This window comes from Sceloporus undulatus, chromosome 3, assembly GCF_019175285.1.
Source record: "Sceloporus undulatus isolate JIND9_A2432 ecotype Alabama chromosome 3, SceUnd_v1.1, whole genome shotgun sequence".
In the NCBI taxonomy this organism is placed as follows: domain Eukaryota; kingdom Metazoa; phylum Chordata; class Lepidosauria; order Squamata; family Phrynosomatidae; genus Sceloporus; species Sceloporus undulatus.
The window spans coordinates 256,474,247-256,483,465 of NC_056524.1; positions in this window are offsets into that span (position 1 = coordinate 256,474,247).

A 9,219-nucleotide genomic window follows, 5' to 3' on the forward strand; every position below is an offset into this window, starting at 1 on the left:
GGTCCTGCCGCCGATTGCCACCGGGGTCTGGGGGGCAATGTCTATAGAAGCCTCAGAAACAGCATTATTAATTTTTTATAAAATCAGCAATTTTTTCGCGTGTCTTCCATTTTTTTAAAAAAAGTGTCTTCCATTTGAAAATTTTGTCCTATATTTGTCCTAGTTTATTTATTATTTATTTTTTTAAACAAATTATTAATTATTTATTTTTTGGCTTCGGCCCCCCAGTTGTCTGAGGGACAGCAACCTGGCCCCCGGCTCAATAAGTTGCCTACCCCTGTTATAGCCTTTAACAATAATGTTATAGCTTTGCTTGATTTTAACACAGAAAATCTAACATACACAAATGTCTTTTGAGATGCTTCAAAGCCCAATTCTACTCCTGGAAGGGGAAGGTGTGAAAGAACTGCACCAGTGCCATTTTTCCATCCAGGCATTCAAAAAGGTCAGAAGTAGCACCATGATGGAGAGAGTAGAGGGGGCTGGTGCTATTTTAGATGTTCTCAGGACAGACTCAACTCCCACCTTTCACTACTCTACGCAGAGAAGGGAGTGGTTCCTGTTTGATAAAAGTTAAAGTATAGTACATAAACTGACCTGTGTATAAGTCAACACAGGTTTTGGGGTCAATTTTTGGACTACATTTCTAGACTTACATGTGTATACAGTACACATTCCTAACTCAGAGCCCATACAGATAGGCCAATAAAGCTGCTCGGGTCACTTTGGAGGTATGCTGTTTAAATGATGCATGCGTCCTAAGAGGCCAGAAGCCACCCAAAGCCATGCTCCAGTCCTAAGGACTGGAGCGCAGCTTTGGCGCACCGTCTGGCCTGTTAAAATGTGTGTGTCATTTAAACAGCATACCTCCAAAGTCACCTGAAGCAACTTTATTTTGGCCTTTCTTTATGGGCCTAAGTAACTGATTTAGGATATTGGTGAATATACTATGTGGAAGCAGTGAAGTGAATTTTTGGGGGAAGGATGTGAACTAGAATTTTTTTCAGTGCCCTATATAGAGCATGGACTGATTTGCAATTAGTTAATTTTTACATTTACTGAACAAAACTTTACAGGTCCCAACTCTCCATAAGTATGTGAATTGAAATATTTAACTATATGTAGTTTTAATATAATATTCCAATAAAGAAAGCTTTATGTTGAAGTTATTTGTACGGAATACTTGTCTTTGAATTTTGCAACATATACTCTCATACATGGTTTGTTTAAATTCAAAAGAAAGCCACTGGAAAGGATTGACCCACAATTTTTACCATAAACAATAAAATGCCATAGCATTATTCTGTGTATTTTGGGATATGTAGTTGGTGGGAATATTCAAATTCTCTGTAGAGAGCTGCAGCATCCTTTTACACGAATTCTAAGTTTTTCACTAAATTCTACATTCCAATATTCGTGTCCATGAAGCCGTGACAGTTAAAGTGGTATGAAAGGGATATGTGCAGATCATACCCTGGGAAAAAGCAAAGCAAAACCACCATTGGGGATGGAGAGAAAGTTTTCTGCTTGCATATAAAGCCAGCTTAAAGTGATAAGTGGTGCATACAGAGCCTGGAATTTGGCCATCCTTTGGTTTGCAAAGAATTTGGTCTTAACTTAATGTTACCCGCTGCCACTACTTAAAAATGTAATGCTGCAATTGGTTTATTGTTAATTAAATTACAACTTTGGATGGGCCTTCGTTGTTCCAATGTGTGGGCATAAATTGTGTGAGAATATGGGAGAGGGCCTTTTCTGTTGTGGCACCCAGTTGTGAAATACCTTCCATTTCGAGACCTAATTGGTGCCAAGGCTGGTGTCATTCTGATGCCAAAACATTGCTTTTTTAAATTAAAGCCTTTGGGGCTTAATTAATTTTAGCCAATTTACATATGCACTATGGTCAGTATTATTGTACGTGGTTTTACCTGGTTTCAATTGTCGGTTTAAGTGATTATTTTATTGTATGCTGCTCTGAATCCCTAGATAATGGCAGGAGATTTTAGCATGATAAATAATGTTTATGGTGATCCCAAAACATAGATTTGACAAAATTTTGACTGCTGTATTTTAAATTCTGCAGCTAAAACCCACCATCACAGGTGTGGTTGGTAGGGACAAGAGAGAATAACTTCTCAGTGCTTGTCCCTAGACCAGTCCGCTCCAAACAGATTTGCAATTCCCATTAGCACCAGACAGCACAGCCCATGGCAAGGGTACGGAAGCTGCAGCCCAACATTTTCCCAGCCCTGCTCTAGTGAGATGTAATCTATTATATATTTTATTTATTTATTTATTCCCAACTTTTCACTAGCTCTAGAACTCAAAACAGGTTATAAAGGTTGCAAAGATGCAGATAAAAGTTCACACTACTAATTATATCTGTATCTATATCTGTATCTGCTGCTTCTTCTTATCTCTGTAGGTTATTATTTTGTTTTGGAAATGCCTACAAAATACCACCCATAGACACAGTGAAATTTTCCTCTCTTCTCCATCCTGCATCATCAGACTTAGTTAAGAATGGCAAACTAATCATAGAGGCCTGTTACAGACAGCCAAAATAAAGCTGCTTCGAGTCACAGTGGAGGTATGGTGTTTCAATGATGCATGCTCCTAAGAGTCCAGAGGTCGCACCAAAGCCACGCTCCACTGGAGCGTGGCTTTGGTGCGACTTCTGCTCTTAGGACGCATGCATCATTGAAACCCATACTTCCACTGTGACTCGAAGCAGCTTTATTTTGGCTGTCTGTAACAGGCATAACTTTACCTAATGGAGGTGTCCAGAATTTAAAGAAAATCAAGAGGTTTGATTTGGCTCCCCCCCCCCCCAATATCTCAGTTTGGCTTCTGTACAGTACATATTCAAAGTCAGGGAGAGATTCTCTGTGTGATGGAAATTTTTGGACCCTGGATATGGAACTTCAGCATAAAGTCAACATTAAGCCATATTTTTTTTTCCTGTATGTACATGTAGCAACCAGCACATTCATAGCATCAGGCTTTTTTTCCAGGAAGTTCACAGCATTTTCATTTGTGGAAGAGCAGGAGGAGGAGGCGAGGAGGAGAAAAGAAGTAGGAGGAAAAGACAGGGCTCTGTACTGCATGTACTGCGTGCTGCCTGCTCCAGACAGTCATGTATGTGCCTGGCAAACAGCGTGATTTCCTGCTGACGTGGCCTCCACAATGGAGCAGAACAGAGCGCTACAGTGTGCTGGAGAGGAGAGGGGTAGAAGGATGAATCACTCACGGTAAGAATGATATTAAGACTGTAAACTTTCAGATTCCCTAGTTTAGCTGGTGGTAAAAATAAACACATCTTCCATTGTCCTTGGAGAGTTTTGGTGTGGGTGGGAAGACACTCTACCGTGATATCTTTTTTTTAGGAACTTCCTTGTTAAATTAATGGCTCCTGCACAGTGATTTTTTTTTTAAATGGCCTGCCATTAGAAGGACAATTTAGAATGGATGCCTACCCTTCCATTCTGGGTTTGATTATATTCATTGCACAGTGCTATCAATTTCTGAGAGAGTTTTGCGTGTTTGCTGTAGAGGGAAGTCACCATGAAAACCAAAACACAAGGTTGGAGGAAAGGCCACAACTTTATTCAGCTAAACAGAAGAGGGATAGGGTTGGCCCCAAGCATAAGGTCCGAATGTGACATCAATCAACCCCTGGTTGATCGATTAACCGAATTGCTTGGTCACGGCCAAGCTTCGGGATGACATAGGGGCAACGAAAATGCCCTCTAGACATGCTACCAGTCGATCACATGTTCGCAGTTGAGCCCCTAGTCACAGGAGATGTTGAATCAACGTGGCCCCGGTAGTGGCTACACAGTATGCCTCAGTGCTTCCAGATCCCAAAGGACTCCTGATCAGTGCTATGCGAGCCTGAATCTGTCCACCAGATCCAGGATCTATGCAGCCGCAACCATAAAATTATGACAGTACAGCACCCTGAACAAAGGGAGGGAGGGTGGAAGAGCTGAGCAGAATGGCGCCCAGGAAGGATGCCATGTGGCCTTATATAGGCCTAGCTACCAATCAAGGGCTAGGAAAAGGAGGAGGCACCACCTACTTGGCCCCCTGAACCAATCAGCTGCACCTGGGAGCCATGGCAGCCAATCCTTCAAAACAGCCAATGGCAGGCCTCCCTGACCCTGGCAAAGCACACTGGAAGCCCAAGCAGGCCTACCAGGCCCTGGCAGAAGCAGCTCCCCCCGGTAGCAACCAGGCCGGCCCTGGTAAGTTGGGGTGCCCCCATTTCCACTTATTAAGCTTGGTACTGTTGGTCTCAGTTCAAAGGGCTCAGGCAACAAGCTTGTGCCCTTGTGTGTGACCTTGTGCCCACCAGAGCAGCTTGAAACACAAAGCTGCAGCTCCCTACCCCCCGCTCACGTTATATACCAGTATGTAGAGAGATCTTGTAGCACCTTTGAGACTAACTGAAAGAAAGATGTGGCAGCATGAGCTTTCGTAGACTTAAGTCTGCTTCCTCAAATGCATTTGGAAGTAGACTTTAATCTATGAAAGCTCATGCTGCCAACCCCTTTCTTTCAGTTAGTTTCAGAGGGGCTACAATATCTCTCTACATACTGATTCTAAAGACTGAGAGCTTGTTCCCACTTAGGATTTGATACGAATTAAAATAAAATGTTTTTAATAAAAATCGAATTAAAATAATACAGTTGTTATTCCCGCTTTCAGAATCGCTTTATTCATCGTTCCCATCTGCTTATTTAAATCGAATTTTTTACTTGCAAGCGTTCATTAAGCGTTCTCACTTGGCATGAAATCGGTGTTAAAATAAAGCGACTCTTCTCCTCCATACCTTATTGGAGTTGTCAATCAATAGTACGTCAGAATGACGTAACGTTAACCTGGATTATTTGGAAGCGATTTAACTTTCGTCCAGCGTTTCCATTTCATGACCGTTTGTGAAATGATGTATTTTTGGCGGGTTTTTTTAAATGAACCAATCAAGGCGCTAAACGATCAAACGTCATAAGCGCTGTCAGCCTATATACATTTCCCTCCGAATTTAGTAGGAAACCAAAGCTCTCTCCAGAGGAAACTATGGGATAGGTTTTCCAGGGCAGCATCCCCGCTTCATGTCTCCTAGAGAGCCCACAGAAATCAATGGGGGATGCTTCTGGCAATGCGAATTTAGTAGGAAACCAAAGCTCTCTCCAGAGGAACTATGGGATAGGTTTTCCGGGCAGCATCCCCGCTTCATGTCTCCTAGAGAGCCCAGCAGAAATCAATGGGGGATGCTACTGGCAATGCGAATTAGTGGAAACCAAAGCTCTCTCCAGAGGAACTATGGGATAGGTTTTCCAGGGCACATCCCTGCTTCATGTCTCCTAAGACAGCCAGGCAGAAATCAATGGGGGATGCTTCTGGCAATGCGAATTTAGTAGGAAACCAAAGCTCTCTCCAGAGGAACTATGGGATAGGTTTTCCAGGGCAGCATCCCCGCTTCATGTCTCCTAAGACAGCCAGGCAGAAATCAATGGGGGATGCTTCTGGCAATGCGAATTTAGTGGAAACCAAAGCTCTCTCCAGAGGAACTATTGGATAGGTTTTCCAGGGCAGCATCCCCGCTTCATGTCTCCTAAGACAGCCAGGCAGAAATCAATGGGGGATGCTTCTGGCAATGCGATTTAGTAGGAAACCAAAGCTCTCTCCAGAGGAACTATGGGATAGGTTTTCCAGGGCAGCATCCCTGCTTCATGTCTCCTAAGACAGCCAGGCAATCCCTTCCGGAGCACAGAGATCAATGAGGGGCTGCTGGAAAGCAGGGGGGGAGCACTCTTCCCAAAGATTCTCTTTCCAGGGTGGAGGAGAAGGCAGATTCCGTTTGAGAAAAGAGAGGGAGAAAGGCTCTATCCCCCCCCCCCATTGTCAGAGCCCTTCCTGTTGGGCGAGATCGATGCCTCCTCGCGGGAGCCTTCCCTTCCCTGCCTGGGCGAGATCAGAGCCCAAGCGGGCAGGGAATGCCTCTTTGAGAGAGGCCTTCCCTTCCTGCCTCTCCTCCGTTAGAAATGGCTCTCCCCCACACAGAGGGGAGGTTGCAATCCACCGGGAGAAGCCTTGAGTCCTTTGCCGATGCAGGCGCTTGAGCAGCCGGACTTCAGGCGCTTAAAGCGCTGAAGAGATTAAGCGCCTGTAAACCATTAAAATAAAAAATAAAAATAATCCTTATCTCTTATTGAAAGACCACAGCGGACAAAGGGTGAGGGAAGAAAAATGGCGACAGCCACGCGGATGGGAGAAAGGGCAACTCCCCCATGACAGCCCCCATCGCAGTCAGCTCCTCCCATCCTTCTGCCCGATTCCAATGCTATCGTTCTCATCTAAATACTCCGGTTCCTAACTCGAATCAAGGGAAAAACACTAGGTAGGACCCTGTGTTTTTTTAACCGCGTTAAATGAGGAAAACACGGATTTAAATTTTATCCCGCTTCTGGTTCGATTTCTAGTGGGGGACGTTCCGGGTTGCTCTAGAAACCGTTTCAGGTTTAAATCGGATCCTATTGAACGCCACTCATTCGATTCAGAACGCGGGGTTTCCCCTAGTGGGAACAAGCTCTAACACAGCTATATGTTTGAATTCTATGTTATATACAGTGCGCCTGCATTATACGCAGCTTTGAGCATATGCACTCAAGCTGCGTGGGAGTGTGCAAGGCACAAGGGGCTGCAGCGCGTCCCACCACGCCACTGCGCACACAAGCCCCATTCTAGTGAATGGGGCTCAAGCATACGCAGAATTCACCTTACGTGGACCTGTAAGCGCTGTCTTTGTTGTGACTCAATCTGAGCAACAGATTGCTAGGGTAGATTGAGCTTTTTGTTTTGCTTTTAAAAAACTCTTTAGAGCCTTGGTTCATCATCTGCTAAGTTGATAACTTGTGAATATTCTTTCCAGCATTGCCAGTTTTTATATGAAATACTCTTCTGCCATTTGCACTATTCAGCCCTAGGAATATTTTTGCTGATAGGAAAATTATAAAGGTCTATGTATACAGGTATAATATAGAGTAAGGTTCTCTCTTCTAAAAGAAGTGCATATTGATCATATAAGGCACTTTGCTAACAGACAATCACAGGTATAATATAAGGTTCTCTCTTCTAAATGAAGTGCATATTGATCATATAAGAGACTTTGCCAAAAGAGAATTATCTCAATCAAAAAGTTTCTAAATCACATGTCATTATTAATGAAAGGGGAATTTCTTTGGTTGCGATTATTATTATATAATTACAGTCGGCCCTCCTTATAGGCAGCTCATGCAGAAGGCAAGCCCAGGCAGAAATAATGGGGTCTGTACTCGCCCCATGCGCCCCATGCACCACTGTGAGCACGCGCCCCATTATTTCCTATGGGACTTGAGCATACGCTCTTTCCCCATACGTGGGGGTGGATGGGTCTGGAACGAATCCCCCGCGTATGGGGAGGGCAAACTGTAGAAGAAATCCTGTGAGAAGTCCTTCTTCAGATACCTTGGATTTAGGGCTCTAAAGACAAGCACCTGGACTAGTAGATCTTCCTAAGCATAGCTATTATGTCATCTCAGTCTGCTACTGGCTCACATAGGACAGGAATTGATACTAACTATTCTGGACCGTTTCTGGATGCTCTTCAAAAGTAATCACTGGTTAGAAATATCCACAAGGATATTAACAAATTCCATCCATTTTCAAAGATAGCCACTTGTTGGAAATATCCATAAGCACAGAATATTCACAAATTCCATCCAACTATAAATTTCTTGTGTGTTTTGCCTTGGTTGTTGTGAATGTTGTTAATGGTCCAAATATATTTCTCAGGTAGGCAGTCCAAGGATTATATAGGTTTTGCTTTTAAAAAAAAACCAAACCCAAAATCTCCATTGTATACCTGAAGATTGGAACTACGGGCCACTTTGTACTTCCAAATTTTAATTAGGTATTAAGCACTGTTGATAGGTCTTTTTCTGACATCTCCATGTGAATGCACAGGTAAAATGATGGGAAATGGGTAAAGGACAGCAACTTTATATTTTTTTTTTAAAAAAATGTATTATAGTAGCAGCCAGCATCTAAATGTAATTGCTGCTAAAATCCACTTTGATGACTCAATTTGTGGCTCGCCATCATAGGGTGCTCAGTGTACTCTTCTTTTTACTACAGCAAGGCACTTTTGAGTTCATGGTGTACTTGAGCCATATGCATCGGCCAAACAAAGTTGATCCTCAAGATTACAACAAAGTCCTTGCTTAAGTGCTTTGCTGGTTGAATGCCAAAGGGGCCCCAGAATCTAACAGGATGGATCCCATGGATAAGCAGATGAAGACTGCAAATTGACTAGTCCTGCTGTGTGCTTTTGTCTTCTGTTCTTTAGATTAAGGTTGATCTCAGCTTGCTTGAAAATACCAAGCTAGCCGACATCAACTTTGCTCTAAAGAGTGAATCCTTGCCCAGATGTGGGGGGCAGTTCCATCTTTGTAATGGCCCCCTCTGGAAGGCTGGAGTCATATGGTGCTGGCTTAGTTGTAAAAGGGTCTGCTGTCCACTAGGATTTAGCTAAAACCAACAAATTATAGTAAGCAAAGACCTCAAGTGAAGGTGGAATAAATAGCTTGGGATAGTAGTCTATTTGTGTCTTATCCTAGTCTCTAGTTTAGACATTCCATTGCAGAGAACCTTCTATCATGGTGAGACTTGGGTTGTGCCCTGGATCCTGCTGCCTTAGAGAGGAGGTTGTTTCTGGCAAAGACGTTAGGTAGATATGGCTGTCTCTAAACAACCATTGTAATTCCAGGGCATCATTATCCTGTGGTGTCAGGTTTATGGTAGACTTTCTGTGTTACACATCAGAGGTTAAAGACAGCTGTCTTGTTGAAGCAAACTCTCATATTTTTCAACTTGTAACATCTGCCAGCTCCAGAGCTCTATTAACTTCATAGAATCATAGAATCATAGAATCATAGAGTTGGAAGAGACCACTAGGGCCATCCAGTCCAACCCCCTGCCATGCAGGAAATCCAAATCAAAGCATCCCTGACAGATGGCCATCCAGCCTCTGTTTAAAGACCTCCAAGGAAGGAGACTCTATCACCCTCCGAGGGAGTGCATTCCACTGTCAAACAGCCCTTACTGTCAGGAAGTTCCTCCTAATGTTCAGGTGGAATCTCTTTTCCTGTAGCTTGCATCCATTGTTCCAGGTCCTGT